This window comes from Vulpes vulpes, chromosome 15 (genome assembly GCF_048418805.1).
Source record: "Vulpes vulpes isolate BD-2025 chromosome 15, VulVul3, whole genome shotgun sequence".
Classification (NCBI taxonomy): domain Eukaryota; kingdom Metazoa; phylum Chordata; class Mammalia; order Carnivora; family Canidae; genus Vulpes; species Vulpes vulpes.
This window is the reverse complement of record NC_132794.1, coordinates 64,448,378-64,471,363: the sequence shown is the minus strand read 5'-3', so window position 1 is coordinate 64,471,363 and position 22,986 is coordinate 64,448,378. Positions and strand designations below refer to the sequence as shown.

General features: G+C 39.6%; 1 long non-coding RNA gene and 1 other non-coding gene across 2 annotated transcripts in view; both read left to right on the top strand.

Moving 5' to 3' along the window:
* Positions 1 to 22,986, top strand: part of LOC140595642 (uncharacterized) — a 175,217-nt gene that overhangs the window by 65,252 nt on the left and 86,979 nt on the right. The gene's annotated exons all lie outside the window — the stretch shown is intronic.
* On the top strand, positions 8,223 to 8,361 carry LOC112918278 (U4 spliceosomal RNA). The gene has a single exon (XR_003234654.2). It is a non-coding gene; the product is annotated as a U4 spliceosomal RNA (small nuclear RNA).

Sequence of the window (22,986 nt, the reverse complement as noted above, 5' to 3'; positions counted from 1 at the left end):
CACATCAGGGCATGTGTGGCAGGAAAGGACTAGCAACTCAGGGCATGGAGACACTTTAGTTCCAGACACAGGCATTGAATGCCCACTCTGTCTCAACCATCATGCTAAATGCCGAGGATGCTAAGAAGGAGCCCTGAGGACAGACCTTGGGAGATAAGGTACCTAAACAGACAATTCCAAAATAATGCAGAATGCACTATGTGACGGTGCCTCACAGGATCCTTCATAGGAGGTGGTTTCCTGGACAGTGACACGTGACACTGGGTCTTAAAGGACTAACAGGGTTGCTGGTTGAAAGGAGCTTTGGAAGGTCAGTTTGGGTGGAGGACAGGCATGAACACAGACACTAGGAAGGAAGTGTGGGGGAGGGTCAGGCCAGAGGAAACCTCCATAGTTTGATATTTCTGCGAGCTTCAATTCAAAGTCTGGGGAGGTTGATGAGAGCCAAGGAAAGCTACCCAGAAGAAGAGGAGGAAAGATGCAAAATCTAAGGATTTTTAGCCTAAGCAAAGAAAAGCAAACAGGTTGTGAAGCTCTAGATAAGCAGGTCCCCCAAGATAGTAGACTGTTTACAAGGGCATCAGTATGGTAGATGCTGGTTCTAGCCCAGGAGCTGTGGCTTTGCACCCTTTGTATGTTCCATGTAGATTGTGGGATATAGGACAAGCAGCCGGAGGGTCAATCCTCTTACAGATTATGGGAGGGTCAGGGATTCTGGGCTAATCAAACTGAAGACTGCTTGGCATGTCCTCAAAAACACTGTCCTTTAGAGATCCCTGATTATCCCTAAGCCCCTTTCAACCTTATAGCTTTATTTGCTTAATCATGACTTTCATGTTTACTAACAGAATTCGGTAAAACTGTAAGGAATGAGAATCTTTTAAGGTAATTGTTTCACTAGCTAAAAATAGATATATGATTACTTACAGAACATTCACATAGTACAGGCAAGTCTGAGAAATAAATTTTAATTGTGTTATCAAATGGTAATCATTGGTAATATCTTATATATAACATGCAGTTTTATTTTGCATTTTTAAACTTATCACAATAAAGTGAATGTTTCCCACACAGAGAAGGTGGGTGTGCCAGTTACTGACTTTTTACCTCTCAGCTTTGAATTTACCTTTCTTTTCCTTGCTTGGTGATACTGGAGCTGGATCCTGTGGACATTTTTCCTTTGCCAGCTGGCTGGGTGTTAGGCTCTGTTAATAGAAGGTGCTGGTATGCCATTTAAAGTCAAACAGGAGGTGGCATTTCCCTTCCTGTTGCTGGCCCTGGCGCCCGCGGATCAGTGTTGGGCTGGTGGTGTTAGTCTCAGCATCCTGCATGGACCAGCTCCACTAGCCTGCACTGTCCAGTAAGTTTTCCCACTACCCAGAGACCATTGCTATGGACCAGCTCCCCTTTGCAGCCTCTGGCCTGTCTCTCCACCAACTGGCAGGCTGCTCCTACATTTCTGGCCCACACTTCTGGCAAATGTCTTTGCCACAAACAGGCTGATTCTTACCCCTACACAGAACAAATCCTTAATTCCTTCCTCTCACTGCTCTCTCGATGTATTACTTCTGAACTCCTTTAGGTTTTCTTTTCCCTCTTTTAGTAATTAATCATGCTTACTAGTCTGGACATCTTTATATTAAATGTTTCTGTCCAAGCTCTTGGCATTGTTATTACTCGCTGACTGGCCCCTAAATGATGCAGTGGGAAGAAGAGAAGCGTTGTAGATAATATGGGACAAAAGAATGGCTCCCCCCAACCTCACCGCCTTTTCCCTGCAAAATTAAATACATACACACACACACACACACACACACACACACACACTCCTATCCAAAGGCCATTGAGAATCACTAATTTTAAAAATTCTTTTTTTGTGGGCTAGGTTTTCCAGAAAGCAGACTTGGGACAGGCCCTTGTGCTATACTTTATTATTTATTAGTAAGTGCAATCACCAGGAGCAAAAATAAAAGGAAGAGTTGTTAAAGTAGGGAAGAAGAGAAACCTGATATGAAGACATATTAGCAAACTGGCTGCCCCTAGGTGTGGCTGATGGCTCAGCTTGCCAAAATTGAGAGAAGCGGCATAAACTGCTTTCTGCTCCCCACTGGTCCCAGGTGCATCCAAGGGGCTTGATACACATTCCAGTTATTCACTGTGCAGATATGTCTTCACAATGATACATAATGCTGCAGTTTCTGTGTACCTCTGATTATTTTTCTTAGAGCAAATCATTTGAAACCTATTTATGGTATCAAGATACAGGGAATGAGCATTTTTAACCAGAATTCTACTGGAAATTTCAGAAAACTAGAATTCCTTACTTCTGAATATTCTGGTTAATAGAAATTTTGTGTTTACTATGTTTTCCCTAGACAGATGTCTTCATTGTGACATAGATGTGCCATTCACATAATAGCATGGTTTTGTGTGAACATGCATACATATACGTATGCATGTGGTAGGGAGGGATGAGAGAAGGAGGAACCACCAAGTTATATATTCAAACAGAATTTTTTGTAAATTGACATACATTTAATCACAAAATTATTTTTCAATATCATAAAGTAAACATCTATTTACCTTCAAATTCTTAAGATTCTTCTGAATAACTTTTGGCTACTGAAATTATGCATACTGTGCCCCCTGGGCACCCCAACCTCACCAGATGGAAGAGCCTGAAAAGAGCAGCTAGAGGAGAAGCACAATACCACTGTCCTTAAGAAAGTGCACACACTAGAAATTGGCTAAAACTGGACTCACCTAATTAGTCATCCTCACTAAGGCAAGAGGAGAACTGGGAATGGGACATGAAGCCAAAAAATTCAGATCCAGGTAGGCCCAGGAAGTAAGGTATGAAGAAATGAAGAAACAACCAGGCAGGGGGACTGGGGCTTTTCAGAGAAGAGAGCCACAACACCCCAATCTCTTACCAGTATTTACAACTAGCGTGGGTAAAAGACCCTGAATTAAGGGCCTGGGCCAACCAGCTGACTGTGAACAATGCCTGTATTTATTGCCTACCAATTCTACTCCCACCTTGGCATCCAGATTTACCTTCCGGAGGGTTCTCCTAACCCTTAAGAGAAAGATAGACTGCCCTTTGGTTGAGGGGATATCAGTGTCTGAAACTTTTCCTCAAAAAATCACTATGAATTTCTTTCCCTGATACATAATTTACAAAAGACGAGAGGTGAATGCACTACTACTTGCATGATTCTGATGACAGTGGGAATTCTGATGGGGCAGCGCAGCACGAAATGCAGGAGTTGTGACCGCCTAGAGTCCTCTGCACGTATGTGCTTGTGGGTCAAGCATGCATGACCACCCTACACAGATCTTCCGGCCTTCATGCTCTAATTGCAGATTTCTTGCCTCCATTTCACTTGCCCAAGATTGGATTCAACAGTTTGGATTCAGTATCTACTTCAACTTCAGCCATCTATGGGACTGGCCCAGGTTTTTCATCCATGGTACTTCACCCAAATCAATCATAAAACTTGGTAAGAAGGAGTTGTGGGCATTCCAATTTTATTCCCAATAAAAAGTCCTTTTGCCCTGCAGTATTTGAATGAGTATGAGAAATTGGCATTTGCCAGCTTTCTTGGCTTTTCAGCTCACTTGGTGAATTTGAATTTTTGTACATTCAGCTTGACTGCTCTGTTGGAGAAGTCAATGGAGATTCATGGGACTATCCTCCCCAATAAAGATGTCTTCTTGGAATCAAAGTGATTCTTCCCAGGGCTTGTAACATCTGATGGGTGGCGTGTACTTTCCACATATTGGAGTCACAGATCCCTTTGGAAATCTGTTGAAAGTTATGAACTCTCTCTCAGAAAAATGCTCAGATACATAAAACTTTACACACAATCCTTAGTACTCATGGCCCCCTTTTGGAAACCTGTCTCTGGGCCCAGGTTTTAAAAATCTCCAACTTAAGTAAGACAAATAGAAAAATAGCCCAAGGCAATATTATGATCAGGAGATAAAATTGAATGGTCTGTATGTGACATACAAACTGAATGTGAGAAGTACTTCCAGGAAAGTGGTAGACACTGCAAATAGGATTAAAAAGTAGGATCAATTGAGGAGTTGTGTGATCCAATGGACATGTCCCAGATCTTTGACTATCAAGGGCTCCAAGAAATAGCTCTCTTGGTACTTGCTTCCTACCCAAATGAAAATTACACATTTGGTGTCTCAGCAGGCATCCAGTAAACACTTATTTTGAGATGAATTGAAACTTGAATTCTCCATATGGGCACCATTTCTTTGTTGCTATAGAAAGCCTTACCGCCTGTGTGGCAATCATCTGGTTTGGTGAGAAACAGACCATGAAGCCAGTGAATCAACTTAGGGATAGATGTGGAGTTTTATTTGTAAAATGACTCAAAAGCTTCCAAAGTTGTGGAATACAAGAAATCTGAGTTGTGGGTAGAAGAAAATTTGAAAAACCTAAAACAATAGGAAACAGTCTTGTCTGTAACAGCAAATATAAGTTTAAAGTATAATTTAACAATACCATCAATTTAAAACCTAGAATTACAACATTCTTATTTTTTTTCCTTCGGCAAATATTCAGAGGGAGCCTGCTGTATTCTAGATATGTTGTAAATCCTGCAGATCTAGATCTTTGCAAAAGTGAGCATGACAGATCTAGACCCTGTCCTTTTAGAACTTAATCTAGAAGCCTGCAGAGACCACCACCCTGGTCATTCTGTAGATGAAGAGAGCAAGGCCCAATAAGAGGGGAAATGATCTGTCCAGGATCACACAGCGAATTAGAGACTGAATTATGACCAGAGCCCAGGGCTTCTGACGTTCCAAGAGCACAGTCATATAAGAATTTGACCTGAAATTGAGGGGATTGTAAAATTTTACAATAAAACATTTATTGAGTTTTCTACTATATTCTGTACCAGTCCTTGGTTAAGGGCCAGATATACTGAAATATATAATTAACAGTTTCACCTTCTAAGATATGGTGGCTAATATAAATTTGCTTGTAAAAGCCAATGATTTTAGTAGGGTGGCTTTTTATATTGACAAGATGCAAACAAACGAGCTTAATTTCGGGGATCACAGTCCATTCTTGGAAAAATAGCAAAAAAAGGAAAACAAAAGAGGGAGGAGACAATGGCAGCAATAATGATGTCAAGCAGAAATTGAGTCATGTTTTGGTGGGGGAAGTATTTTACTCAAGAGGAGATCGAGTTCTCCTCTGTTACCTCATAAACCACACTGGCAAAAGAGCACCTACAGCCCTGAGGACCCCCACATTTGCACAGCTTGGTCCTCATTGGAAGAGGTGATGGAGATAGCATCAGGAAGTGCAGCTACCTGAGGGGGGACCCCTGGCCATAAATACTTGGGTGAGATAGAATTTCTAACACACTCGGCACCCGGGGCATGCAGGTGGGCCTTTGAAATCCTTCCTGTGCTTTGGCAGCAGTGTGGTGCCTCTCTGGCACCTTTATTGATGTATCCATTAGAAAGTGACATGATTTGCTTACTAAGTTTCTGTTTAATTTGCATCCTAATGTTCTATCATTAGGATATAAGTAGAGGCAAAGGGAATTGAGCAATGTAGAAATTCCCTCTGGGGATCTGGTCACTCAGCCTCGTGAACTGAGAGGGCTGCAGCCTGCAGAAGCAGGTACCCCAGCAGATCCACCCCGTGGAACCCACTGCCGCATTGGATGGGAAAGCCTGAGGTGTGGGAACATGGCCTTCGTGGCATGTGTTCCGTCTGAATCCAGTCAGTGCTCACTGAGGTTGGTTCTCAGTATCTCCAGGAGGTCCTTGGTGCTTCAGGTTTGGCGTTTTTCCTCCCTGGGGTTTGGATCAGCTGAGGTTGGCGTGACAGCTATTGCCTCCTGGCATATGTGTACTGCTTCAGAATCTTCTGTCTTGGGCTTGGCGCCTTAGGAGTGGAATCTTATAAGGAACACCTGGGAGCCAGACATTCCTTAGTTTCCTTAAATCCTGTCATGAGTTAGATAACATGTCTGAATCTCGGGGAGCTTTTATCTGGAGTATGGGTGAATTGTTAATTTGAAAAATTGTTGAGAGCCCTAAATGAGATAATATACTTAGAGTGTCTGACACAGTGCGTGAGTCAGCAAGTGCCTGAAAACAACACAGTTCCATTCTTTTCTGTGAGTGCCTTGTTTGGTTTCTGAAGTTCTCCAACTCCCAAATGAAGGTTCTGTGGGGACCAAGCACCAGACTCCTGAGTATCCAAACTGCATTTTTCTCTGGCCCACTCTCTAGAATGAAACTTGCCCAGATTGGCTGCTGCTTGAAAATGGGCAAAAGTATTAAATGATTTGTTCAGGAAAAAATTCTGTTCAGGAAAGAATGTGATCCAGCCCTCCTCTTCCCTCTTGCCAGAGCTGAGAGCCCCAGCTGTGTGTACATAACACGAGGGCTGTGAGCACACTAGAGAGCAGCTAGTCCAACTTTCTCAGTTTTAAGATGAAGAAATCAAGGGTGAGGATGTACCCAAAGCTGTAGAGCCACTTAGTTGCAGAATTAAAGAGAAGAACTACTGTCTCCTGTTTTTGTGGAGATTTCATCATCTTCAAAGTACTTTCATGTGTTTTATCTTATTCGATCCTCTCTACAATTTTGAGAAGACAAGGTATTAGCATGCCCATTTTACAGATGAGCAAACTGAGATGCAAAGAGGAAACAGTTCAAAGTCTCAAACCCAGGTTTCTGAATTCTGAGTCTAGTTATCTTTCCTAGGCCCCAACTCAGGTGCCAGTACTCTTCTGATTAGTTCTGAAAACCATGTCCATGGTCCAAAGCTGGGATACCTTCTGTATCACTGGTCTGCTCTTTGTCAGGGAGGAAATATTCGCATCTCTTTTGTCTGAGAGCTCCAGACAGTCTACCAGAAATACTTAAGTATGAATGCTTCCTGTTGGAACCCTGGCTTCCCCTTCCCTCCTAGGACCCTCTGTAACTCTCCTCGCTGTGCTGCTGAGAGGCCTCGATGTCTGAAATTTGAGGGCTTCACACTTAATCTGCCCCTACTGGTGTGTGTGTATGCTGGCTGGGGAGAAAGCCTTCAAGGACTGGTGGGAAAGCTGCTGCTAGCTGTGCTCACCAGTTCAGGGACCATGGAGTTGCTTGTCTTGTATTCCTGAAGACCAAAATTGGGCCCAAGGGAGAAACTGCAGCAAAGTGAATTTGGGCAGATGTCTAAGAACTCCCACAGGGGCACTTGGGTGGCTCAGTCAGTTGGGCATCTGCCTTTGCCTTGGGCCATGATCCCAGGGTCCTGAGATCAAGCCTCTCAGTGGGGGGTCTGCTGCTTCTTCTCCCTCTGCCCCTCTTCCCATGCTATGTCTCTCACTGTCTCTCTGTCTCTCAAGATGAATAAATAAAATCTCAAAAAAAAAAAAAAAGTACTCCCACAAGCAGAGCTGTTCAACCATGGAATTAGCTTTCTGGCCACAGGAAGAAGAAGAGCAGAAACAGAGTCATTTGCTTTCAAGTCCTGTAGGCTAGATTCCTTCATCAGGGGGTAGAGTTTGGTCTGGAATTTGAACTCTAAAGTCCTTCAGACTTCCAGGTTTGTGTCATTCCATTGTGATCATCTGTTCTTTCTGCCTGCCCATTTTCGTTTATCCTTCTTTTCTGGACCCCCTTCTACCATCAGCCAATGTGGTTTGCAACCTTGTGGACTCATGCTGGACTCCTCTCCTGCTCCAGGATAGATATATGTTCTCATTCTGGCCACTGTAACTAATCCAAGGAGGGGCATGACTCAAGTTCGTGTGATGAGAGAAGCCTCAGAATTTTGGTGGTTCCATTAGGAATAGAAGAGCTCTCTTCTGGCCAGAGTTGCCGAGCCAGAAGATGTAGACCTGAGACTTTCAGGGGCCATCTTGCCCTCTTGGGAGAGAAGCCTGAAGAGGAAGCAGAGCAGAGAGATGGTGACTTGCATGTTTGCTGGCAGTGATTGGGAACCTGAACTGAGCCATACCCAAGGCTAGACACCACCCCCCCACCACTGGACTTTGAGCCAGGGCATTCCTACTTTTCTCAGGCTGGTTTGAATTGGACATGACTCAGTAATTCATTAAGACTAAAATCCATCCCAGAGACCCAACGTCCCTAACTTTTTTGAATAAACACCTCCTAGTGCCTTTTTCCAAGGAGATTATGGCTAGTTTCACTTATACTATTTACATTAAGTGTTTAAAAGTGTTAGCTTTGCACAGTGGCAGTATCATAGCCAATGAAGTTTATCCAAGGTGCAATTATTGCTAAGTTAAAAGTGTTGTTTTATGTGGTTTGTTTTGTTAGCATTTTGAATTTTTAGGCAATTTTTGGCATCACAGTGCTGTTATAAATTAAGGTTCTGGTTTGCAGTTTTCACTCACATGACATCCATAATAGAGTTTTCATATTTTGGGATGTAGGTAATCACACTTTCCCACCTAGATGACTAAGGTGATATATATGTTTACCTTTGGAAAGTACGTAGAGAATTTTGCTATGGCAAGTATTCCAAGTCTTTTTCATCTTGATCACTAATACAAGATTTATGTTTGCACTCACAGAATATGACAAGCTAATAAATTAGACTTGCTGACAACCCTTCAATAAAGGAACTATTTTTCTACAGTTAACAGTCCTTTTTAGATCTTAATAAGCTTACTTAGTGTTAATCATCTTGTCATTGGCAAAACTGTCTCCTAAAGAATAGAAACTCTAATGAAGATTACCCATATTAAAAATGCCTTTCTTCTTAGGCATAATTCTTTAAGTGAAACACATACACGAAATCAACATACTATACAGGCAGTGCTTACTTTTTATGGCAGCAAAGAAGTATAAAATTAACTGAGCAAGTCATTCTTAATAACCATGAGAAAAAATTACAATTGTTTTTGTGACCTTTAAAAATTTGTGTCAGAACAGTAAAATCTGTCTTACTGTTGCTTGCAAATGTATAAAGAGAGTTTAAAAATGTAAAACTAATACTTAGTGTATTATAATTTAAAACATTAGAAACATAGGGAATTAAACTGTTTCCTTGCAAAAAACTGATCAAAAGTAGTTAAAACAGTGCTTGCCTTCTTTTTATCACATACCTTATGATGTGGAGCAAACATCTTTTCTATGCATTGGTGAATTGTTAAACTTCTTTCTGAGTTTGGGTCAGCTTCCAGCATTTTCTCCTTCGTACTTTTAATGATATAAAATATCTCCAAGAGTTCCTTATGTGTGAGTTTTTGTTGGTGTCACTTCCTCTGGGACTTCATCTTTTTCATCATAAACAAAATGGAAGGGGGGTGTCTGCCGAAATCCTGCCTATAAATGAAGTCTAGGACTCTGCCAGCATTGAATAAATAGACCTACTTAAGCTACATAGACAGTCATTTTGAAACCTAGCATCAGGATCCAGCTCAGTGTTAGAAATTATAGTGCTTTCCTGCATTTTCAGTATTTCTTATTTAGATCATGTTTTATTTTATTGTATGCTCACATGTTCCTCATTATTCTCTGAGTTAGGCTTGGCAGAAACAATTATCCCCACTTTAGAAATAAAGCAAATGAAGCCCCAAATAATGAAATTGTGGCAGCAATTAACAGGATGTTACCCAGCCCTATTTTCTCTTCTTGGGCTCAGAGCTAAACTACATTTCCCAGCCCCTTATAAGTAAGTAGAGCCATGTGACTAGTTCTTACCAAATGAATGTGAGAGAAGGAATGTGTCATTTATGGGCCAGGACAATTAAGTGGGGGGTGAGGCTTCTCCATTCATTCCTTCCTTCCCCTCCTACAGTGACCTGTGAGGATAGTGGAACCACAGTGGAAAGAGCCTGGGTCTCCGCCTGGGTCACTTTTTGGAGGAAATCCATCCAACCTACTTTGTACTGTGATATAAGTGACAAATCCTCGTTTGTCATGTTAAGCCCCTGAGATGGTAGCTAGAGCCTTTTGTCATGAGGTCTACCCTAACTAATTCAGAAGTAGTTAAGTGATCTGTTCAAAGTCACACAGCTTGTCAATAACAAAGGCAGATCATGAAAACAAGCCTCTCAAATCCTGTGGTATGTATAAAGGCCTGACTGTTCTAGTGGTCTAAGGAGTTGACAGATCTTGTGAAGAGGTGGTTGTAAGTTAGCAAAATAAATACAGGCCCTGCTTTTCTAAACCTACCCATCTAGAGCTCCTCATGGTGACTATTCTTGGTAGGTGGTGAATGCATCCTTTGTATTTGGTCCACATCAAATACATCAAGAGATTACAACTATAACTGTATTGTAAATTAGCAAAGATACTTAGGGTCTGTTGGATTTCCTCTGTCCATCGGAAGGAAGTGAAGTGGTTTTTTTTTTTAACCAGAAAATGCAATTCAAAGGCCAACAAATGAGAGTAAACTTTGTCATTGTAGCCATCCTGTCTTCAAGATCTTCAAGTCTCCAAGATCACATCTCAAGGCTGCTTTTAGGAAGCACTTCTATGTGGATCTTGTTACATTTCATAGGGATGAGGCATAGGTTCCCTATCCTTTAGGACAGTAGAGGAAGGAAAGGAAAAAATGCATTTCAGAAAGGAAGGGTCTGGTCATAATAATACTGCCCTTCATTATTTTTATTTTTCAAAATCAGCTCTTGGTTTACACTGGAACTTATAACAATATGGAATTGGGAGAACTGATTTCAACCAGGATATTAACTTCTCACTGAAAAAAATTAGAAAAAAAAAAGAAAAAAATAGAAATTTGGAGAAGCTACATTATTTAACATGACACCAATGGCATTAAATAAATTATCGGTTCAGTGTAGTCAGAAGGAGCTTTGGGAAAATATTTATCCTAGTCTTGTGAAGACTATGGCAGGCTGCACAATGGGAAAGCTGGTCTTTGAAAATATATTTATTGCTTGGCACTTGACTTGCTCACAATCAGCATGATCCAGCATAAGACAGGGCACACACAATCTCAAGTGGTTGTGATTGAAGTGTTAACAGGTCAATAACAATTGTTTGAAAAGTCTAAAGGTGTTTTCCCAAATGCCATTTGTCAGAATGTTACAGAGTTCTTCTCCCCACTCCCCTGCTAACTCTCCTTTTTCATAATTTCTACCCTAGAGGCAAACTTGTTGGTCATCAATAGTAACATTTTAAAGAGTTGTCAAAAGCACTTTCAGAAGCATTAATTCGAAGTTTGCTAAGTAAGCAATCAACTTTTAACCACTATCTCTTCAACCACTTTTTCCCCTTGTTTAAAAAATATGTACTATATATTGAATACTTACATATATTTGTATCAACAACACACAACAACAGTGGAGTGAACACCCATTTATAAACATTACTAGTATCCCCCAAAGTCCCTACTGCCATCCACCTTCCTCCCCACATAAGAAACCTTTATCCTAAATTGGTTTTTATTATTCCCTATGGATGTAGCCCTGAATTTTATATGTATTTATCCCTAAATAATATAATTATATAGTTTGAATTTGCACTTTTTTGCATTTAGTATCAATGTAATTATATTGTATATATTCGTTTGCTTCCTCTCCTCCACTATGTTATTTTATGTACCTGAGATTCAACCTATGGATGCATGTAGCTCCTATATTGGTTTGAACTGTATGAATTTGCCACAATTTATTTATCCGTTGCTATTGATGTATAATTGGGTAGTCTCTGTTCTTTCTTAAAGCAGTATATAGCTATAAACTCTGCTGTGTGCATCTCACACTACACACATGCAAGAGATAACTTGGAGCAGTAGATCTTATACTTCAGTGTGTGTTTGCATTGACTGGAGCACCTACAAAAATCCCCAGACTTGATCGCCAAGGATTCTGGCAAAAAATCCTGAGGTGGAGTCCAGGCTTCTGCATCTTTTCAATCTCGCCATTGATTCTGAGACATGTGGTCCACTGACTTTCCCTTTGAGAACCACTGCTTGATGTACATACCTAGAGATAGACGGCTGTATTGTAGAGTATGCATATGTGTAACTACTTTGAAATTCAAAATTAGGTTCTAAAGTGGTTATGCCTCTGATCACCAAAAAAAGTGTAACAGTTTTCACTGTTTCACATCCTTGCCAGCATCTCAGCATTGTTCATGTTTGCTAATCCTGTGGGGTTTCGTTGTGGTTTTCATTTATTTCTAATTATTCATGAGATTAGGCATCTATTCATGTTGTTTTACTTGACATCCTTGTTTCTTCTTTTCCTAAGTACTGTCCAAAACTTTTTCCTCGTTTTCTGTTGAGTTATCCTTTTCTTATTGATGTATAGGACAGATTTCTCCTCTTAGTCAGAAATGTGATGGAAGAAGGCAGAAGAGATGAGATATGAGGAAGACTCCACCACCATTGCTGGCTTTGAAGATGAAGGGGCCCACAATCCAGAGAATGTGGAGTGACTGGCCTTTCGAAGCTGAGGACAACTCTAGCCCAACAGCCAGCAAAGAAATGGGAACCTCACTCCTGTAACTGCATGGAACTATATGCTGCCAATAACATGCATGAGCCAGGGATCACATTCTCCCTGAGAGCTTCAAATAAGAATAGCAATCCTGCCACCTTGGTTTTAGCCTGGTAAGACCCATATAGACTTCTGACCTATAAAACTGTAAGATAATAAATTGTGTTTGGGGTAAGCTGCTAAGTTGGTGTTAATTTGTTATGGCAGCAATAGGAAACTAATACAAAAAGAATGTGAGCTTTCCAGTTGAGTGCAGTGTTTCATATTTATCCACCAGATGAAGTTTCTTAATTATGTTTAGATCTACTATACTCTTACTAATTATCTGTCTTATGAATAATTGAGAAAGATACAGGTGGATTTTTCTCAGTTTCTCTTTGTAGCTCTGTCAATTTATACTTTATGTGTTTGAAAGCCATTTTATTAAGAATATAGTTATTAAAATTGTTGTAGTTAGTAACTTCCATATTTTAATCCACCCAGAAAATCTTTGTAATTTAACTGGACAGTTTAGTCTTTTAAATTTATCAAGATTTATGAGATGTTTGAGTTCATATATTGCTCCCTCATTTTGTGTTTTTTCTTTGTCCTTCCTATTGTGTTTATCTTTTTTCTCCTTTCCTGCCTTTCTTTCAGGTTTGATTGTATTTGTTTTTCCCTAATTCTCTTTTCCCTCTCTCCAAGTTGGAAGTTTTATACTTGCTATGTTTTTACTGACTTCCTTAAACATATAAGTAATTAATGTTTTTAAATAAAAAGTAAGTACATTTATACTTTATAGAGTACATTTTCACCTACTTTTACCTATATATTTATCATTTTCTGTGCTCACATTTTTTCCTGGAACATCCAACTTTCATTTGTGTTCATTTTTCCTCTGTCTGCCTGAAGAATATCACTTAGAATTTCCTTTAATGCTGGTATTTTGATGGAAAACTCTGATTTTGCTCATCTGAAAGTATCTTTGCTCCTGGAAGATAATTTTATTGGGTATAAAATTCTATTTTAAAAATCATCTTTTTCCTCTCAGGACAGTAGGTTGTTTCCTTGTCTTCTGGATTGTATTGTGGCTGTAGAAAAATCAGCTGTCAGCCCCAGTGACATTCCTTTACAGATGAATCATCTTTTTTCTGTAGCTGCTTTTAGTATCATCTTTTCCTCAGTGTTTTGAGATTTTATTTTGTTGTCCAAAGGTGAATTTCTCCTGCTTGAGGTGTTTTGGGGTCTTGGAATTGAAGATTAGTGTCATTTGTCAGTTCTGAAATTTCTCATCCGTTATCTTCAGAATCTCTCTTACGTTTTCTTTCACCTCTTTCTGTAATCCTGGTGACACATAAGTAAGACATCTTCACTCCATATTCCATATAACTTCTCTGTAATATTTTCATCACTTCTCAATTGTTTTTGATCTGTGTGGCATTGTGAATAATTTCTTCAGCTCTGTCACTGCTAGTTCTCTCTTGAGCTGTGTTTTTTCCATTGAGTTTTTATTCCAGTTATTTGAAATCTTATTTGTAGATATTCCATTTGGTTCTTTTTCAAATCTATTTATCATTTTTAAGATTCCAAGTCCTTTATTCGAATTAAATAGTTTAAAACATAATTATTTTTATTTTGCATCTGAAATTCCAGTATTCTCATGATTGATATTTCAATAGCTATCTGTAACATCTTGTTTCTTTACTGATGATAATGATATTATCATTTTACTATGAACTTCAATTTCATAGATATTTCAAAAGCCTTGGTTTTGAGTATGTTCTTCTCTAGAGGGTTTAGCATTTGCTCATCCAAATTCCTTACACCATGTTAAACTAAATTTTTGGCCTGACTTTTTCAGAATATTCTGAAACTGTGATTTGTGGTGAAAATCTGTATGTGGGCCTCTCTGTGGTTATAAAAAGTTTTGTTTCCCCCCTTCCCATTGCCAAGGTCAGGAAAGGCAATTTTCTTTTAGTCCTCCTCTGTCCCCCTCTGCAGGTGTTTAGTTCACTGTTCCTCTTACGATATAACTCTTAAGAATCCCAGATATATGCAGGGATCTCCTACTCAACTGTTGACCTTGCATGGGCTGTAAGTTTTATCTTCTGTCTCCCTTTGCCTGTACAATTGTTAAAATGGAAGCTCAAAGTCACCAGAATTCATCAGAAGCTCTCCAGAATGAAAGTTGACCTCATTGCTCTGCAGACTCCTACTTCCACTATATTTTTGTCATCTGAGGATTCCTTATTTTATTTCCAGCTCAATAATGGATTTCTAAAGGAGTTTTTTATAGTTTATCCAAGGAGTTCTATTTGGGGTTTCTAGTCCACCATATTGTTGGAAGGAAATTTCCTCAAAAAACCTATTATATTCATTTACCCACTTAAGATTTATTGCTAAGCACCCAGCATTTAAAGAATAATAAAACCCAGTCTCTGCTTTGAAAAAGATGGCAGTGTTGGGGGCTGGGTTCTCTGGGATTTCTTATCTGAATTAATAATGTTTCCTGCATTTACTTTATGTGAGAACATATAGCCAGTATATTCTCAAAGAATATAGTAGTTCTGTAATATGAATGCATAAGTGTTTGTTGAATGAATGCACAAATTAAATATTAATTGATTAATGAAACAAGTTAGCCTTAGTTGTGTTTCACTAAAGTCTTTTTTTTCCTGAGCCTAGTGCAGTTCAGGAAATACAGAAGAGAAGCCTTACCCACGAGACTGAATGGTAGCCATGCTCACAACCCCTGCAGCATTTCCGCTTTGTTTTGTTTTTCTCAGATAGGTTTTGTTAGTTGTCTGTGGCACAGTCCTAATGAGAACTGAGAGGCATCAGTACATAACATATGTTGAACTATTCCAGTTGGATCTAATACATCACGTTCAGTAACAACTCCTTCAGTCTCCTAATCGCTTCCTGATTCTGTCATAGACTTCTCTGCCAAGTGAAGATAACGTCTCATGACAGGCAGACATGCTGTGGCAGGGGGGCTGAGGGGAAGACAAACCTAGCATTTCTAACTCATGCTTGGAAACACAGGTAATCATTCATTTCCATGCAATTGCTTATCGTGTAGAAACATTTTAAATTTAGTCTTGATGATTCTGATGGACAGGAGCTGTTGGAAGGACCTGAGGAATAATTAATCTAATACAATGGTACCAGCAAAATGAATATTTTATATCACTGTCAAGCCACATAGAACCATTCTGTAGCTGATGGGTAATTTGGGTTGGGCACAAGTTGAAACCCTTCTTCACTGAAACAAGAGATTCTTCCTTTATCTCAAATATAATTATCCATTTAAATGTCATGGGTCAATTTATTAACACTTTATTCATTGGGGTATAACCTTTATTAGGCTTTATTGCTACCAGAAATTATATCCTACACAAATACAATAGAGATTTAAATGTTCTGGAGAATGAGCTGATGGTTCCTGCCTTTATGGTGTCGCTCAGTAATGGACCTTGACCAGCAGAAGATTTGATAAGTATAAAATATTACTGCTTGATGCTAATTTGGTTCCTTTTTAATGACTGATAATCCTTGTCGATTTAGTGTGATCGTCACAATCCAGTACTGTTTCCCACCCTGGATGTGACTGTAACAGGAGCCATTAAGTGTGTGTCTGCATAATAAAATTAGTCAGGGAAGCTATGTACATTGTTTCCAGGCCTTTGGATTTCCATTATAGTAGTGAGGCTTGTTGAAGTGAAAAGTCTGCCATCAGCTCAACCAAGTCCCTGGCTCCTTGGATGATATGCAAAGGACTGATGATGACTATGTTAAGAAATCAGTTCTTAGAGTCCTCATAAATTCATCATCTATAAATAGGAGCTGTAGATTTTGAGCTAGCAGAGATGGTTTGGTTGATTTGCCTAACAAAGCTTTACACAGCTCCAAAGCTTAAATACATAATCAGTCTTTCAAAGCTAAAATTTTAAAGGGAGAAGCCTCTCTTCAGTTTGGAGATTTATCACTCCTTTGGAAGGTTGCTGTATTATAAAGAAGTTGGAATTGCTTGACATCTTTGAAAATAATTTAAATGTATGATCTGATCCCACTGCGCCCTTGTAGGGATTTCTGAGACTTGAGAGGAAGGCAGAGATAAGGACCTCATCACTATGTAAAGGCACTGAAATAAATAAGTGCATCTGCCCTGTTCCCCTTCCCGGTCCCCCAGCTTATATGGGATCAAGTTCAGATTCCTTTCTTCTAAAGCTGCTCTCACGTGAGTGCCCGGGAACTACCTCCCTACAGCCTGGAGCCTGCCAGGAGAAAAGTGAAGACTGTATCAAAGAAGGACCTGTTTTGCTTCTGAATTAAGTAGCCCTCCTTTTAACAGGCCAGAAATTTATGTTCTAAATGTTCAGAAAGTCTGGATGGAGAGCGAGAAGGTAATCAAATGTAAAGGCAACATTGGGACCTTCCTAACAGAGGACTTGTTGATGATATTATTGTGTGGCATTAGCGAAAGGTTTTTTTGTTTGCTAAGCCCTCTGGAGTCATTAAAACTTGGGTTATTAGAAATGAGAATGCTTGTTCAGCATTAGAGTATAGAGCAAGCAACCCTTCATTTTTTAACACTAAGTGTTATAGTAAACCAACAGTTCATGGTTTAAAAAAGAAAAAAATAAATTAAAAACAAATAGAAAACATAATGTCTGTATAGTAAGTGTCTATTATCATCTCTCCTCTGCAGGGTTGCTTTTTGATTACAGAATATTAAGCAAATCAGAACACGAGGTTTGTTCCATGGTAGAGATGTGGACTTGGCACCCTTTGTCCATCGGGAAGCTCCATTCTTCCTGGCTGTATTCCAGCCTCTTTCTTCCTACCTTGACCAGCATTGTCTCCCTAGACAGAGCCAAGAGCTTGCACCCCTGCCAGCAGCCTCTAGAAAGTAGTAGTGTTGATGATCTTTGGAAAAGTATTGTAGAAGGTAACCCAAGAGCAGCCTGCCTCTTCTCTATCCCACCCAGAAATGGGCAGTGGCAGACCTGAGGGGATGATGGGCACTTCTGTGAGGCTTGAAGAGGACACATTTTCCCCAAGCCAGAGTAACCCCTACAAGGGTGACCTTAATTTCTGAACACTGTGTCTTGTAGACTTCTCATGAATATAACAAAGGCTAGACTTTTTTTAAAAATGAAATAAAAATGATGGCTCATCATTTGCCATCTTGATGCCTACAGCTGTTCTTTTCTGTTTGTCCATTTCTAGATTATAAACTCCATTAGAGGGATGTCTTGTTCTCTTTTGTGTCTTTAGCCCCTGATTGTGATTAAGCATGCAATATTTGTTGACTGATCAGTTGCTTTCTCCAGCCTATCTGAAATCTGCCCATCCTTAAAATCCCTGATCAAGTCCTCCATAAAGACTTCTCAAATAATGTCACAGTGTAGCAGTGCCTCAGAATGCATAACACTTACAGTGTACATCACTGATTAGGCAATTGGTCAGGAAATTACTTATAGCATCTTTACTATTTGTGTTTGTGTTTTATTTTGCCACTTACAGTTTTGTGGGGGTAGGCATCTCGTCTAACTAGATTGCAAAATTCTTGAGAAGGCCGTTATCATTTTGTGGTGCCCCATAGTTATAGTGCTCTCTTAGATCAGTGCTTGGAGCATTATAAATATCTAATAAATGTTAACTATCAGCTAATAGTGCCTAGCCCAACACCTCTCATATAATAAGCATGCACTGATTGTATACTGATTGATGAATGAACTGATGACAGGAAATCTTATGAAGACATCACTCAGTATATGCCAACCATTGCCTGTTATATGCACACACACACACACACACACACACACACACACCCTTCCTTCTAGGGTATCTGCCCCACCTCCTGTCCTTAATGTTTCATTAGTCATTTCTCAAAGTGATCCTACCCTTCTGGTCATAGTTGACCAGACCAGAGTTGGTCATCTAACTCTAGGTTAGCCCATTATTGGGCAAGTCCATGATCAAAATGATGAGTCAGGATAATCAGTTCCCTGTCATTTAGATAGGGAAAAAAGAGTCCTAAGTGGGTGTCAGTGGGTATTAAAGCTGAAGAAATGTTTGAGAAGTGACAGCATTTGGGTGGACTAGAGTAGCCATGAGCCATGTGGCTCAAAGTGATAAGAGGGCAAAGAAAGCCAGTCAGTACAATAAGGAAAACTAAGCAAGGCTGAGAAAGAAGCAGATGCCAAGGCAGCCAGAAACTGATCCTTTAGAATCCTGTCGTTTCTAGTTCCAGTTCCAATTTAATTCCAGAACTCACACTTATTAGTATGGCTGCTATGTTTTTTTTAAAAAGAAAGAAAACAACAGATGTTGGGGAGGATATAGGAATATTGGGATGCCGATGTGAATTTAAAATGATAGAACCACTGGGTCACCTGTCTGGCTCTATTGGTAGAGTACATGACTCTTAATCTCAGGGTCATGAGTTCAAGCCCCACATTGGGTATAGAGCCTAATGAAAGAAAGAAAGAAAGAAAGAAAGAAAGAAAGAAAGAAAGAAAGAAAGAAAGAAAGAAAAGAAAAGAAAGAAAAGAAAACACTAAAATGGTACAACTAGCATGAAAAATAGTATGTCAGTTTCTCCAAAAATTAAACATAGAATTACTGTATGATCCATCAATTCCACTTCTGAATTTATACACAAAAGAGGTGAAAGCAGAGAAAAGATACTCATACACCCTGTTCATAGCATTATTGACAATAGCTAAAGGTGGAAACAATCCAGGTGTCCTTCTGCAGATAAATGGATCAAGAAAATGTGTTCTACACATACATGGAACATTATTACTCAGCTAAAAAGGGAGGAAACTCTGACATATGCTACAACCTTGAAGACGTTTTCTAGTTGAAATAGGCCAGTCACAAAGAGATGAATATTATCTGATTCCACCTCTGTGAAGTACCTAGGGGAGTCAAATTTATAGAGATGGAAAGTAGATTGGTTGTTAGGGCCAGGGGAGTTATTGCTGTAATGGATATAGAGTCTTAGTTAGACTAAGATGAGAGCATTGTGGAGATGGATGGTGGTGATGGTTGTACAACAGTGACAATGTGCTTAATGCCACTGAACTGCATACTTAAGAAGGGGTTAAGGTGATAAACTTTATGGTATGTGTATTTTACCACAGGTTTTTTTTAAAACTTTGGTTTTGGGTAACTTGAGTTAGAATCATAAAATTGTGCCAATTTTATGGATGTGAAGCATCCATTTTCCTGAAGACAAGAACAGAGATTCCCTCAAGCAAGTAACATCAATGGGATGAGGGGATGGAGGGAGATGTAATGAGTATCTGAGAGGAGGAGACCAGGACAGAAATGGTGGAGACAGGAAGTGAACCCAAGATGGCCTTAGCAGTGAGAGGTCGAGGATATTCCCCTCTGGTGCCTTACTGTTATCTTCCTTCTCCTCTCCTTTGGTCTCCATCTTGGTGTGCTTGCTTGCCTCTTTTCTATTAGTTTTTTATTCCATCTCAGAGCTTCTGCTCATTCATGGCTTTAGTTTCCTTGTAACTTTGGACCTTCATGGTCCAGAATGACCACTGGCTCTTCTGACCTCTAGACTGGAGAAGTAGAGCATTTTAATCACCAAATTCTTTAATTCCACCTTGGTTAAAATGATAGTAGAATCCATTTGCCATTGCTTATAATGATCTTTAACAGAGTACTTTAAGTGAGGAACTGGTTGACACAAGAGATTTTCAGAATGCAAAGTGCTGCAATAGCCATTATCTTTTGTTTAAAAAATAAGAAGATGGGTCAATATTTACATATCAATTCTCATAAAATTTAAGCTAAATCCATACTGATTTTCTATATTTTGTAATTTTAGAAGTTTTGATCTATATTTTTAAACTGTGAAGACCAAAGGACTTAGTTGTAATATTCAGAGGTTTGCTTTAGTAGTTCTGAGGAACACCAACTTATAACCTTGAGGCTATAAATATTTGTTAGGAAAAACCACATTTATTAGAATGTTTGTTGTACAGAATTGAATTGTCCACTTGAAGTTACAAACTATGTTTACTCACCAAACCTGTGTAATTAACCAATGAACAAGACCTCATTCATTTAACTATAATTAAGTCAAAAACTACAAGTGGCTTTGCAAATTTCTCGAGAGTTAGGAACATTTTTAAAGGCATTTGCCCTTGCAAAAAGTTATTTTGTGAGAAAATTGAAAAGCAACTCTAGTAGATAGCCTTGTAAAATGGTTCCCAGTGACCTCAGCTTCCCCTGTGTAATACCCTTCCTTTGAGTATCGTCTAGACCCAGTGACCTACTTGTAATGAATACAATGTGGCAAAAGTGAAAAGATGTTGTAATGGGATTTTTGCTGTGTGGACTTGGGTTAGCTACAGTCCCCAATTATTGAATCAGATACTAATCTAGCTGTTGCAGTGAAAGTATTAAATGTGATTAAAGTCCATAACCAGTTGATTTTAAGTAGAAGAGATTACCCTACATAAGCTGGAGAGATGAGCTTCAATCTGTTGAAAGGCCTTCAGCAGAGCTGAGGCTTCCTGAAGAAGAAGTTCAGCCTGTGGATTGCAGCTCAGCCCATACCCAAGAGTCCAGCCTGTCTGTCATGATGCCCTGCCCTATACCTCTTGCATTTCCAGCTCCCACAACCCCATAAGCACTTCCTTGTGATGAGTCTCTTAACATATGTCTTCTACTGGTTCTCCTTCCCTGGTGGAACCCTGACTGACACAGATCCCACTTCAGAGACTAATTTAAGAAAACTGACTTTCCTCTTGCTCGCCCTCTGTCCCTGACCCTTCTCACATACTTTTTCTGATGGAAGGGGCCAACTGCAAGGAACTGAGAGTGGTCTCTAGCCGAGAGCCAGCAAGGAGCTGAGGTCCACAGTCCAACAGCCCATAAGAACTGAATCCTGCAAACATGAGTGAGCTGAGAAGCAGATCCTGCCCCAGATGAGCCTTGGGATGACTATGGCCTCCACCAATACCTAGACTGCAATCTCACGAGAGGACCCAGTGAAGTCATGCCTGGAACTATAAGAAAAAGTATTATTTGTTGTTGTTTAAAGCCACTGAGTTTGGGGATAACTTGTTATGCTACAATGAATAACTAAGACATATAGACTCTAACAAATTAATTTTAAAGCATAGAGACAAATGTCATTCTAGATGAACTTTTAGCCACTGAGAGCATCTGATTTATTCCACGTTTCCTAATTCATTAGTCTACAATAGAAAAATTTAATTAGTCCAATGCCTCTAAAGAGGGACCTAATAACAGGCTACCTAGTAGACCCAAATATAGCCGTTAGCTGTCTTTGGTTCAAGTGCCCATTCATGGTCCAATCAGCTGTGGCTGATTGTGGGGAGAGGGTGGTTGAGATGTGGGGCTTTGTAATTCAACCAAAAGTTGATGTTCTGGCAAAGCTGTGGGGGTGACAATTTCCCTGAGAAGAATTGATGAGCAGATCCAAAATCATAATTTACATGCCTAACTAAGAGCCAAGTCACAGAACTATAAATATATCCAGTCACTGGTGATATTCAAAATATTTAACTGTTTGGTAAGGGCACCAACCTTTCCAAATGATCACTCAGCCACTTAGAACGGAGGCCAGCTGTATGCCTTCCTGGTGTGTACAAAGGTATATCAAGCCTGATATAAACCCCAAGTACCTTTACACGTATTTATTTTCTTTAAGTATTTAGATGCCAGAATTGCTAAAAGAGCAGAATATAGGTCTGTTGAGCAAATGAAGTATACAATATCAAAAGAAGAGACAAATATTAAATGACAGTATCTCAGCCAGGGCCTCCCTTCCTTTCTCCTTACAGGTGAACTTTCACACCATGGAATATTTCACTAAGACTTGCAGAGTCAGAACCAAGCTCTCAAAATCCTCTAGTGAGTCTTTGTGACAGGTCATAGAGGTCACTTCTTTATCATGGTCAAGATTATGTGGTTACTCATCTTTTCATGGTGTTCTTGGTGTCTTTCAAAAATGGAACCAACACTGATGGACTCAGTAATCCCACTATCTAGCAAATAGCTGTCCTTTCTTCATTTTATAGACAGGGACAGGGTTGTAGATTAGACTATTATTTGGCAAATATTTACTTCCTCCTTCACTTTCAGTTTCCTGGAAAGAATATATTATGCTGCCCCTTTGATGCTGAGCTTGACTCTATGACTTGCTATGGTCTCATGATAAGCAGAGTGTACCACTCTGTCTCTTGACTTGGGTTTAGCCATCCATGTGATTTGCCAATGGGAAATTGGATGAAGATACAAGACTTGAAACAAGTTGCATTTCACCATAGAAAGAAGGTGCCTTGAGTAACCTCTTGTTTAAGGACAATGAGACACATGGAGCAGAACTTGATCCATCCTACGGCTTTTGATTGTTCATTTTATGTAACTTGGCTAAGGGATGCCCAGGTGCTGGTAAAATGTTATTTCTGGGTGCATCTTTGAGGGTGTTTCTGGAAGAAATTAGCATTTGAACCAGTAAGCTAAGTAAAGAATA